Raw genomic sequence first — 12686 nt, forward strand, 5'->3', positions numbered from 1 at the left:
ACATGGAATTGTGAGTGAAATAAATAGTTTTTATTCAAGCTACTAAATTTGGGTTATTTTGTTATGCATCAAAAGCTAACTGGTAATAAAGGATATTAGGGGGAACTAATTTAGCTTACAGAAACCTGGAAGACTCCTCAGAGGAAAGTATATGATGGAGAATAAGAAGTCAACTAAGAAATGGCAGGAGGAATATATTTAGACAGAAGAAAAAGCATATTTGAAAGCTTTGCGTGAGGAAGAGCTTAATATATCTGAAGAAATAGGAGAATGTCAATTTTCTTTGTTAGAATTCTTCCTTGTTCCTGAATCTGAATGTCTTTCTTCCCCAACCTGCTTTGCATACAGCCTCAGATTTGAATTTTGATAATTGGGTTTCTACCCAATTTTCTATGTTTAATAAAACACACACACACACACACACACACACACACACACACACACACAAACTGTCTTGATCATCCACCACTGAGTTGCTCTTATTATTACCATACTCTTTTCACTGGACGACAGTGTTCCCCCAAACTTGAGCTTGCTGGTTTGGGTCTTGCTATCTGATGACAAACTTTCCTGATGTCCATTTCTTGTCCTGGGCTTTGAGAATTGACATTCATAGATTTGCTGTCTATTGTTTCTTACTACACCCCACTGTAGAAGTTTGGATTGGAAGAGTAATTGTAAAAGATGCTCATGAAGACAAAAAGGTAGATGATAGAAAGACAGATTTATGAGCAGTTAAATGAAAAAAGTAAGTTACAGAGCAACACATATAAGATAATCTAATTTTTGTACAAATAAAATAATACACTATTTTGTTTATTATATACTACCCATATATATGAACGCACACACATATATACATATATATGTGTGTGTATATATATACACACACACCAACTTAATAGTGGTTACTTTTAAATCCACAGTCCTAGGATTATTTTTTCTTTGTTTTCTATCCCTTTATGTTGTTTGAATAAATTGAATTCAATTTTCTAAAGAATGCTCACTCAGGAAATATACATTCATTAAGTTGGCTACTGAGATATATGCCAAAAATTCAAATTTCCTTTGTCAGTTCATAAATACCCACATCTAGCACTTACGGGTATGATTAAGGGTGGCAAAGTCAAACAGGACTTGGGGGTGCCAATGTATGTGACTAAACTTCAGGAGAGACAAACTAGTTAAAAACTCAATATAATGATTGCACAGTTTGCAACATATCATCAAAGTTGATAGGCTCTCACTAGGCTTTAATATTTTATTATATGAATCTATGTCTACTAGTTAATTCTTTGTTTTTTTCTTTAAAAAAGAAAACAAAGAATAATTAAAATATGTTTGTTAATTGAATTTCTCTATTTTGAATTTTTGTCTCTAGAGAGAGGGAGCAAGTAAGGTAAATGTAGCAACTTGATATTTTGCTTTTCCTGAGAGATTCAAAGTCAAAATAATAAAGCAGCAAGAGCCATAGGTTTTCAGCATCTTTATTCTTTACATATAAACATACATGAAATATGTTAAACACCCACATATCTAATCACATTCCAATTACCTTGTGAGGTTTAGGGCAGGTTTTACCCCTCTCCTTGCTTTTGAAATTGTGGAAGCTGAGGCTCAGCATTAAAGGAGTCAGCTAGGGTCACACACTGGGCCAACTGACTAAAGGGTTTTTTGCAAAGATCAATATAATAATTATCTGGATAAGTTTAAATTATTCCCCCAAGGACAATATTTCAACTCATATTTCTTTTTATGAATAGTTTCTTCGGAGGACAGTTTAGTTTATGGGGCAGTTTTATTACAAAGTATTTGGCCCAACTAAATTTGATTTTCTAGATGACTAAGTAGCTATTTATTGTAGGGAAAGATTTTAGATAATATGAAAAGGTCAGGTAAGAGCTGAAATATGTAAATTTCATGTCATCATTCATTTTAAGTCAACTATTTCTTCATTATGTAAAGAATTTATATTTGATTTCTCTGTCATAACACTCAAGTAATAGGAGACTGTTTCATTTTGTACTGATAAAATAAATAGAAATTTGGACTTTCTTCACAGAAGCATAGCCATCTTCAAGCATTTACATAGCACTTTATATTTCTAAACTGCTTTACAATTTTTATGTTGCTCATACCTTTCAACAACCTTGTGAATATGTCAATGGTATTAACTTAAATAGGAAAGAAAAGACATAGAAAGTTAATTGACTTCTCCCAATAAATAAGATTTTATGTTTTTACAACCTCATTGAATTATTAGATTAAAATGATGTTTCTAATCTTCTATGTTCTTTGTTTATTGTTAAATAATTTATATGAATTTAATAATGATTATAGTTCTAGGAAAAAATAAGGAACCAAATTTTCTTTTCATATCATAGCATAAATTGTATCAGGCATTTTATTTAAAAAATTGGTTTTGCAAATAATAAAAATACATTTTGTTGATATCTAAGGATTAGTTTTCATCAGATTCTATTTTATTTCATTTTAAAAATGTTCATTTGTATAATTTACTGTATAAACACCTCACCTCTATGAATTACTTAAGAGTTGAAGTAAATTACTACTAAGTTAAAAATTCCCACCAAATTAAGTTTATCTAGGTCTGATCATTAGTTAAGAAATGTGTTTTAATTTGGCTCCTGTATTTCACCCCAACAACTCCTCTAGGTAGGCATCGCTATCAGAATAATAAAATAGGGTAATGTTGCAAAAATAGGTGAATACATTCCAAATCCTAATAAAATCTCTGCTATGCAATTGCCTTAAGAAATAACGCATACCTGGGCCCTTCTCTGGGTTAGGACACTACCTGCCTTTCTTCGACATTGCGCCTTTCCCTATTGCTGGATTCGAGCATCTAGTTTTGAGATGGTAAAAACACCCCAAATGGAGTATTTGATTCCGTTGTCAAGGTCCTGGAGAAAGGTTTGATAGTCAGTCAGCCATCTCTTCACCACCCATATTATCAAATACACAGAGGAGAGAGAAGTGCCCCCAAATCTCTCATCATGAAGGACTTGCCGCTTCACCACCGGGTCTCTGGCTGGTTCCCTCACCACCATCGCCCTAATAAGCTCCTCCAACCCTGACTGCCAGCCCTGCCAGGGTGCTCTCAGGGCCGGGACCACTGCGCCCAGAAGGGCAAGTAGCCTCCTAGCACAGAAAAGAGCCCAGAGTATAGAGCAGAAGCAAGAGAGTGAGCCACGTATTGTTAGGAGAATTTTACAGTGTTGCTCTTGGAATGGGCTTCAATCTCCTCTTGTTTTATGGGATATTTATTCCTGTGCTTCAGTCAGTAACAGCCCGATTTATTGACTGATTTATTGATCATTACATGGAGATGTTTGCTTATGGCTGGAATTCTTCCTCACGTCAATTTCCAGTGCTCTTTGGGTTATCCACTGGTTTGTGCTTTGCAAAGTTGTGAATGCCATTTGATGCCAGGATACAGTTGACCTGGCTTTTGAGGTATTAGGGAGAAAGCCTCACCCATTCCCTAGTGGGAATTGCTGACACGATCTTCACCCTTTTGATGACATGGTCTTCACCCTTTTGCTGTAGGCTCTTTTCCTGATTCAGGGAATGTTTGTGAATCTCCTTCCCATACATTTTGTTGGTCAGCTGGTTAGTCTCTTTCACATGTCACTTCTCTCTCTCTCTCTACTGCTTCGAATATCCTTGGTTCAATAAAGGAACTGAAATGCATCAGCGGTTGTCTAACATAGAAAGTACCTGTCCTTACTACTTTGGATTGGTTTGTCCTTGGCTTTTCTCACAGCAATGCAGCCCTCATATATTATCAGCCTCTTCCAGTTGTGCCTCTTCTCCTTGGTGGTCTTGTTAAGCAACAGACTCTTCCACAAGGCAGTCTACCTGCAGTCTTTCTTGAGCAACTCAAATTCTGCAGAGAAGTTCCCGTCACCACATCTATCTCCTGCCAAACTGAAGGCTGCTGCAAGCCGCTGAGTCTTCTGCCATCCAAAGGAGATGGGCAAGATTGGAAAAGGTTGTGGCAGCTCTTTTACCTGTTCACCTGCCCCTGAAAGGGAAGGCAGGACCCACTCTGCCAAGGGCCCTCTGCTTATTCCCTTCTCTCTGAGGAATTGGAATGTTTGTCTCTGGTGCCTGTAAGGCAGGATCTTCCTGGGACCAGTGTGTGGATTTATTTATTTATTTACTTATTTATTTCTTGAGATGGAGTCTTGCCCTGTCATCCAGTCTGGAGTGCAGTGGCACTACCTCAGCTCATTGCAACCTCTGCCTCCCAGATTCAAGCGATTCTCCTGCCTTAGCCTCCCAAGTAGTTGAGATTACAGGTGCCTGCCACCACGCCCAGCTAATTTTTGTATTTTTGGTACAGAGAGGGTTTCACCATGTTAGCCAGGCTAGTCTTGAACTCCTGACCTCAGGTGATCTGCCCACCTTGGCTTCTTAAAGTGCTGGGATTATAGGCGTGAGCCACTGCGCCCAGCTGAGTGTATGGATTTTTAACACCACCGTTGAGTGTGAAAGGACCACAGGTTTTTCTGCAGCTATTTTCTATCATTTGCAAGTGCCTATGCCTGGACTGATTTGAATATTTTGGTTTTCTCCCTGTGATGTTTACCCTTCCACCTTTTCTTCTTGCCTTCTACCACCCTTGGATGAATCGATCTTGTAATTCTAGCTGTTGTATTTTGTGGATTTGTTATATTTGTCATTTTGCTGTGAAGCGCATACATTGGATGTGGAAGGTAAAGGACAATCCCAGTTGCTCCTGGTCACTGCAGTCTTGTTTCATTTATCTTGTAACTCAGGTTAGGTTTTCATCTCTCTTGCTCCAATGGGAAAAAAAAAAAAAAAAAAAAAAATCCTGAAGAGATGGGACAAGAGGAAGGACCTCACAGCCAAATCTGCTGGATTTTAAAGAGTGTTTTTTATTTGTTTGCTTGTTTGTTTGTTTTCCTTTCCCGTGAAGGGGAAAAAATCTGTTTTCACTGTTACATTTAAAGTCCGCCAACTATGGGGAGGTACCAATTCTGGACAAGTGCCACTGCAACACAGGACTAGAGAACCTGAGTTTTTCAACTCTGTTTGGGGTAGGAGGCAGAAAGTTACTCTTGGCCAGTGCCAGGTCTATTTCATATTTCAAAGGAATACTGGGTGTTACAAACGGAAATGGAAAGGATAAACTTATTAAACCTGTGATTGGTTGGTGTTTTCTTGTCATTTTAAGAGACTAAATATGGGGGGCAGGTATCAAAATACTTGCAAAGTATTCGGCTGGGTGCAGTGGCTCACGCCTGTAATCCCAGGACTTTAGGAAGCTGAGGTGGGTGGATTGCTTGTGGCCAGGAGTTTGACACCAGCCTGGGCAACATGATGAAACCCCATCTCTACCAAAAATAAAATAAATTAGCTGGTTGTGGTGGTGCACACCTGTAATCTCAGCTACTCAGGAGGCTGGCTAAGACATGAGAATCATTTGAACTCGGGGGATAGAGATGGTGCCACTGCACTCCAGCCTGGGTGACAGAGTAAGACTCTGTCTCAAAAAAAAAAAAAAAAAAAAAAAAAAAACCAAGAAAAGAAAAAAAAAAAAAAAACTTGTACAATTTTAAAATGTCCCAATTAAATGTGAGCTATTTTCCCCTCCATCCCAAAAAGAAATAATGTATAGCAATAACTTATTTCTGTTCCCTATCATGTACACTAGATAGGAGAAAACAGACGAATGAGAGAGGAGGCACTTTTCTTTTTAAATATTTTGATCAAATAACAAGTTCTTGATAAACTTTCATGCATCTAACCAAGAAACAGATGTATTTGGCAAGTGATTTCCAAACTATTTATTTGCATCATTTGATGTTGAAAGAAAAGATGGTACTAGAAAGAACAGGAGCTGAGAGTGAGAGCATGCAGAAGAGAAAGTTGTAAGGGGAAGGGAAGAAGGAAATGGCTGAGAATATAATGTCCCTCCAATTAGAGCACAGAATGATGTTGCAGTGCACAGATTGAAGAAGGATCTTGAGAGGGCTAAGGAAACCAGGGCTGTTTCAGACAGGAGGGGCAAAGACAGAGTCATTCTCTCCATTCCTGCCTTAGAACTCAGGGACTGTAGATTCACCGCAGAGTGATCGTGGCAGCCAGGCCAACAGTGGCGCACTTGGACAGTGCTGGCCAATGGCTTCAGAAGAAGAGCTGGATTAAATGGTTTAGAGCCAGCAGAATTCAACTAGGAGGTTAAAGTTGAAGAATATATATGACTTTTCTTCATTCAACAAGTATTTATTGAGTATCACTCTCTGCCAGATACTGTGCTTATTTCTGAACTCACATGAGGCCACTCTTGAGGAGTCCTGCACGTAATAACTATGGTGATATTTTTGCTGCATCTATTCTATATTCTACAAGGAACAACCCTACAAAGCCATCAGAATGAGCTCTTTAATGTTAAACTTAGCACATTTATACCCATAAGACTTGCATAAGTTGTCTGTGGCCCTGCACTTTCAGTTGAAATTGATGAGCCAGCTTTCCCTAAGATGTTGAGAGGATTAACTCCTTCATGGATCATATTCCTGTTTACTTACTACAACAAACCAAGCGTAAAGGCCCTTCCACACAGTCCCTTATCACTCTGTGCATACATTTGCCTGACCCAATTTCAATTGCTTCCTCCTTTTCTGAGTTTTTCTTCTGGTGGCCAATGATCGCTATCAACAGCAATGTTGTTTATGTTCTTAACCATATCTCTGAAGCTTCCCTTCCTGCCCCACGTTAGTCCATTCAGCCCTGTTCAAACCCTCTCACATAAAGCCTGCTTACTTGCTTTCTTTTTCTCTTCTCACCGTCTACATACCTTAGGTCCCAGCATTGAGACACAAATCCTCCCTGATCTTTTTTGCTTATTTTAAGCAATTTATTTCCCCTTTTGCCTCCAAACTCTAGGGTTTTTGGCAGCCATTCTTTTTAACTTTATTATTTACTGCCTCCCCTTGTTCACCTCTGCATTTCGACTCTTACCTATAATCAACATTCTTGGCAATATGGATGATCCTCCCAGAATCTTGGTTTTTCTCTTCCTTCATCTTGTCTCTACATCATTTCAGCTGTACTACAATGAATATCTTTATTAATTATATTAAATATGCAACCTTCAACCGTCTTCCTTCCTTGCCATCTCCTCACCTTCCAGCTCTGCTTTAAGTATCATCTTAGTATCATCTTTAAGCATCATCTGCATCAGTAGTGTCTTGGTGATCTCTTAGAGGCCACACATGTGTTGACCTATTATTTTCTTATGCTCAGTAACCAAGTTTATGTTCTCATGGCCTCTGCATAAGATGAGAGACTACAATTGATTTAATTCTTTCTACAAAACTGTTTACTTCCCGTGCTGCTTTCTTTATCAAACGTGAATGACAAAAGCCTAGATTTGTTTAAGCTTAACGTTCTATCTCTTTAGTGCCAGAATCTAAGACATTGAATGTCTTCTGGAATAATTTGCCAGCTGTCTTACTTTGAATTAAGGGCCATATATCTCAAATATGCACTCTTAATCCCTAAATATCTTGGCTGCATTTCCCTACTATGTTAATTTTCCTGTTGTCCAAAATAGGTTGAAGTTTTCTTCTTCTTCTACTCCAGTCATCCTCTGCATTCCTTGCTCACATTCAATGGCAAAGAAAATAAGAGTTTCATTATTTTCTCATTCTGCAAAGAAACAGCCTTCCCATAACCATCCACATCCTTTTTGTCTTTTTTTTTTTTTTTTCTAACTATATATAAGTTTACTTTGTTCTTATCTCTGGCCAAATTTTGCCCCTGTCTTGATTACTTCATCTGATCTTCCCAAGATCTTTTCTTCTGTAATTATTACCTATCTTTCAATTATTTCACTTTTTCTGTAGATCATTCCTCTTATATCCAAACTAAAATGGCAAGAACAATGACAAAAAACAACATCAACAATAAGAAAGAATCTTCAGCAGACTCTAAACTTACTCTGGTAATTTATTACATCTCTTATATCTTGTACTCCCTTTATAGTCATATTTCTTCATTAAGAATTACAGGGTCCTTTCTTCACACTTCACCTCAATTTCTCTCCTCAATTCAGTTCAACTCAGTTTTGTTTTTTTTTTTTTTCAACTAATCTACTAACATTTTTCTAATGAATGTCCGCCACAATGTGCTTATTACCAAACCTAGTGGTCCCTGGGCCTTATAGTCCTATTTGGCCCTCTAGAATCTTTCCTCACCCCTTTCCACTTGCTTCATGCCCTGGAAGGCTGATCTATATGGATTATAGTTGTATTTCTTGCCTTCTGGCTTCCAGCTGTCTTTAGCCAACAGGAAGCATCCACGGAAGACCAGAGGCCAAGATGCAAGTTAGATGGGGGTATTTAATTTTTCAACATTCTCTTCACAAGAATTTGTAAGTTGATTGTGTTCTTTGACCGATGCTACTTTTTAAAAATAGTAGACTTCATTGTAGGAAACTCACTTCACATTCTATAACCACTATATCCTCTGTTTGCTTTGGATCTAACAGTGAAACTTTGTTATTACTAATCCTTGAGATTCCCTTATACCTGGTACTATGGCTGAAATATTTTTCTCCTCCAAAGCTCATGTAGAAATTTAATAACCATTGTGACAGTTTTAAGAAGCAGTATTAGGAAGCGACAGTATTTAAGTGGTGATTATGCCATGAGGAGTCTGTCCTCATCAATGGATTAATGCCTTTATTGCAGGAGTAGCTTCCTTATAAGGAATGAGTTTGCCCCCCTTTTCCCTTTCTCTTTCTCTCTATCTCACACGTTCTCTTTTCACCTTTCTACCGTGTGATAATCCAGCAAGAAGGCCCCTACAAGATGGCAGTGCTTTGGACTTCCTACCCTCCAGAACCGTGTGACAATAAATTCCTGTTTATAATAAATCATCCAATCTAAGCTTTCCTCTTATAGCAGCATAAAATGAACTAAGACACTTGGGAAATATCTTTGTAAAAAGTCTTTTAACTGAATCTTCTTGAACTACCTTAATTTGCATATGCCATTTATTTTTTGCTGAGACCCTAATATAGTCACATTTTTATTATTTACTCTCTTGCTTTCTTTTGATATTTTTTGTTCTTGAACGCTTTCTTCTCTCAGCTACTGTGACTGTATGTTTTGTCTTTTTTACTAGGTCCTTTTCTTCTATTCAACTTGGAAATATTGAAGTACAATATGGCTCATTCTTGGACCAGTTCTAGTCCCTAAGTGAAATATTTCCCTATATGATCTCATTCAATCTCATGACACTTTAATAACGTCTATATGTTAATAACACTTTATTCCTAGCCCCGGTCATTTCCTGAGATATAGATTTTCTAATATCACATATCTAAAATGTATTTCTCCACGTGTATTTCTGATAAGAATCTTAAAATTAAAAATGGAAACTTGCTTTAACTTTTTATTCCCCCTGCTTCCCCACTGAGCACCTCCTGAATGTGCTGCTGACTCAGTTGTGCTGCTTTCAGCCTTCCTGTGAGGGGAGGTCCCAGTGCACAGATGTTTTTCAAGTTCCTCAGTTTGTACTGAAATGAGGTAGGGATTCATCAGGGCAGGAAGCAGGCCTCCCGGAAGAGGAGGCCTCCAAATCTATGGAGTCCCCACAGTGTGCTCAAGCCCAGGCAGATTTCTGTGATTAAAATCAATTATTAATCGGTTTAAAAAAAAAAAAAAAAACTTTTTATTCCCCCAATTGTCTCTATCTCATTAAATACCACCACCATCTACCCTACTACTACACCATCTACCCACCATCTACTACTACTTTAGGAGTAACTAAAGCTAAATATCTAATAATTAATCTTGATTTTTTTATTTTACTAATATCCCACCTCATTTTTTAACAGCAAATCTTGCAGACTCAACCTACAGAGCCTATTTTGAAGCTATAATTTTATCTCCACCCCATTCCTAATGGACTCAAGTCAAAGTTGTGGTTGTTGCTTTTCCAGACTGCCCTGTCCTTCTAAAATTGATTTTTCAAATAGCAGTCTTAATTATCTTTTAAACATAGAAGTCTAATCAAGTCATTACTCACTTCAAATGTCTTCTCATCATTTACATTAAAATGCAAACTCCTTATCCTGGTTTATAAAGCTCTGCATGACAAAGCATTCTCTTGGTCTCCTACAACATCTCATTCTACTCTTTCTCTCTCTCAACTTGCTGCAGTCACTCTGGCCTTCTGTCTCTTCTTTAAATATGCTAAGTTCACTTTTATCTTAAGGACTTCACACGAAGTGCCCTCTCTACCTGAAATGGGTTCCTGTAATATTTACAGATCTCTCTTCTCTCAAGTCTCAATTTAAATATCTGTTTCCCAAGATGCCTTCCATAATCATAAAGTCAAAATTAAATATCCAGTCACACTCCAACACATCAAATTATTTTAATTATCATTATGCTATTCATCCCTTTAAATTATTATTTACTTATTGTAATTCTTTCTAAAATTTATTGTCTTTTTCATCCTAAAAAACGTGAGCTTTCTAAGAGGAAAGATCTTTTCTGACCTTTTCTCCACTACAATATCCGAGTGCCCTAATTTTATCTGGAACAGACTAGGTGTTTTAAAATATTTGTTGAATAAATAAGCAAGTTTATGAGGCCTTAAAATATTTGGGTTATATTACAAGAAAATATTTATATTACCTTATCCTCAAGTATCCTAAAACATTAAAAGAAGACTCTGAATACTGACAAGAACCGAGGTAAGTCAGCGCCATCCTTGGAAACAACTATCTAGTCTAATAGGAAAATTAGCGCACCATTTAACACTGTCCTTCTTCAAATTACATTTGCAAAAGCAAAATTACGCTTATTTCTCCATTCTTTATGCAACCATCATTTGCTTTTATATTTTGGGGAGTTTATAGACATTGGCTATACAAAAATGAAAGATCTATTCTTGCCCTCAAGGAACCTTTGGTCTTACATTAATTACTTTTGTTATGGCTCTGCATGACTTATATATCTATTGCATCATCAGAAAACATGATAGGTAAAATGAATTTGCTATAAGACATTCAAATCTATAGAAGCTGTACACTATGTGTACATCCACCAGGCATGGCTATGATCAGTATATTGAAGACCTAGGCTTGCATTGTTGTCAAACACACACAACCTTTTTGTAACTTTTTAATGAAATTTTTCCCTTAATATTACCATGCGAATAATTCACATTTTGAATTTTGAAATCTCCAAATGAGCTTATAAAAGTCATAATTGTATTTGTTTGTATATTCAAAGTAGTAATTTATTAAACATAAATATTTAGAATGTATTAATATTTTATAACAGGCTTCCAGAATTTCTGGAATTTTAAAATGCTAGATATAAGAAACTGATTTATTGGTACTGATTCTTCACTCCCCTGTCGTAGTCTTATACTTCTGTATCCTTGACATAGCCTCATATTGAGTAGTGTGTATTTCCCCACACTCAGCCATTTGACTTGGTTGTATGATTTGCTTGGATCAATGGAATGTTATTGGTTGTGAATAGAAGCTTGAAATGTGCTTGTGCAATTGAGCTAGCCTGATTGTTCTACCTTTGCCAAAACAGGAAAATATACTGGGTAAGCACTGACCCTTTAGCTAGAGGCTTAAAATGAGACATGTTGAGCAGAGTCATCCAACACACGTATACATCTATAGCCTAAAGCAGAGTTGACTGATTAGCCTCAGTAGAGCCACCCTAGCTGATCCACAACCATGTGTTCAAGAAAACAGTGCTTCTTGTTGCATGCTTCTGAGATATTTTTTCTTACTGATGCTAACATAACTGATTCATATGTCAGGATTCTCAGATATGGAAGAGGTCTTGATCCCTTTAATTGTCTGAGGTACCCCGTGCTCAGCAATATTCCAGACAGCTAGTCTGCCCCTGAATAGGAAATGGGCTGGGATAATCTCAGGTGTCCTATATCTGATGGATTTAGAGTCTTCAGCTTTTATAGTTAAAATCTGGATGCAATTTTGGAATGCTTTCACCTTCACTCATGTCTAAAGAGTCGTATATTTCTACTGATTCTTCTTTTGCAGCACTTTCTAAAATCACTATATAGAACTTCAAAGATTGTTTAAGAGTCTCCACGATGGAGTCTCTTGTATTCTGTAGTGTTGTCTTTTTAATCCATATGCACAGCACAAGTTTTGTTCACTCAAAGCAATATGATTATATGTCCGGCAATCTAGATAGTAGATTTTGCTTTTAATTTTTTTGTTTTCATTCCCCAAACATTTTAAACATCTTCTTCCTCTTCTTTAGTAAAGTTCAACTCTTAAAAAAAAAAAAAAAAAGCCCTATTACTCTAATTATTTCTGTATCCCAGGCAATAAATTAACAAACATTTACTCTGTACCTGCTATGTGCAGGGTTTTATACTACTTTGGGAGTATCAAGATATGTGATAGATAATCCATACCCTTTAGGAATTTACACTTATGTTGGAGAAACAAATCACAGTTAATAACTATAGAACAAGGGAATATAAGATAGGTGCTTTGTGAGTGAGATGGCTAAGTGGTGCTATCACTGTGTGATGGCTGGTCACTATAGATTACTTCTAGCCACTTTTAAAGATCATCTCTAATAATGTTGATGCTGAATGTGGACTAGTGGATGGGAAAT

The 12686-nt window shown here is 37.0% G+C and overlaps 1 pseudogene; it reads left to right on the top strand.

Moving 5' to 3' along the window:
• Positions 1 to 1107: 1107 nt before the first annotated feature.
• On the top strand, positions 1108 to 3975 carry LOC104656748 (annotated as a pseudogene).
• Positions 3976 to 12686: the final 8711 nt, after the last annotated feature.

This window comes from Rhinopithecus roxellana, chromosome 1 (assembly GCF_007565055.1).
Source record: "Rhinopithecus roxellana isolate Shanxi Qingling chromosome 1, ASM756505v1, whole genome shotgun sequence".
NCBI classification, from domain to species: domain Eukaryota; kingdom Metazoa; phylum Chordata; class Mammalia; order Primates; family Cercopithecidae; genus Rhinopithecus; species Rhinopithecus roxellana.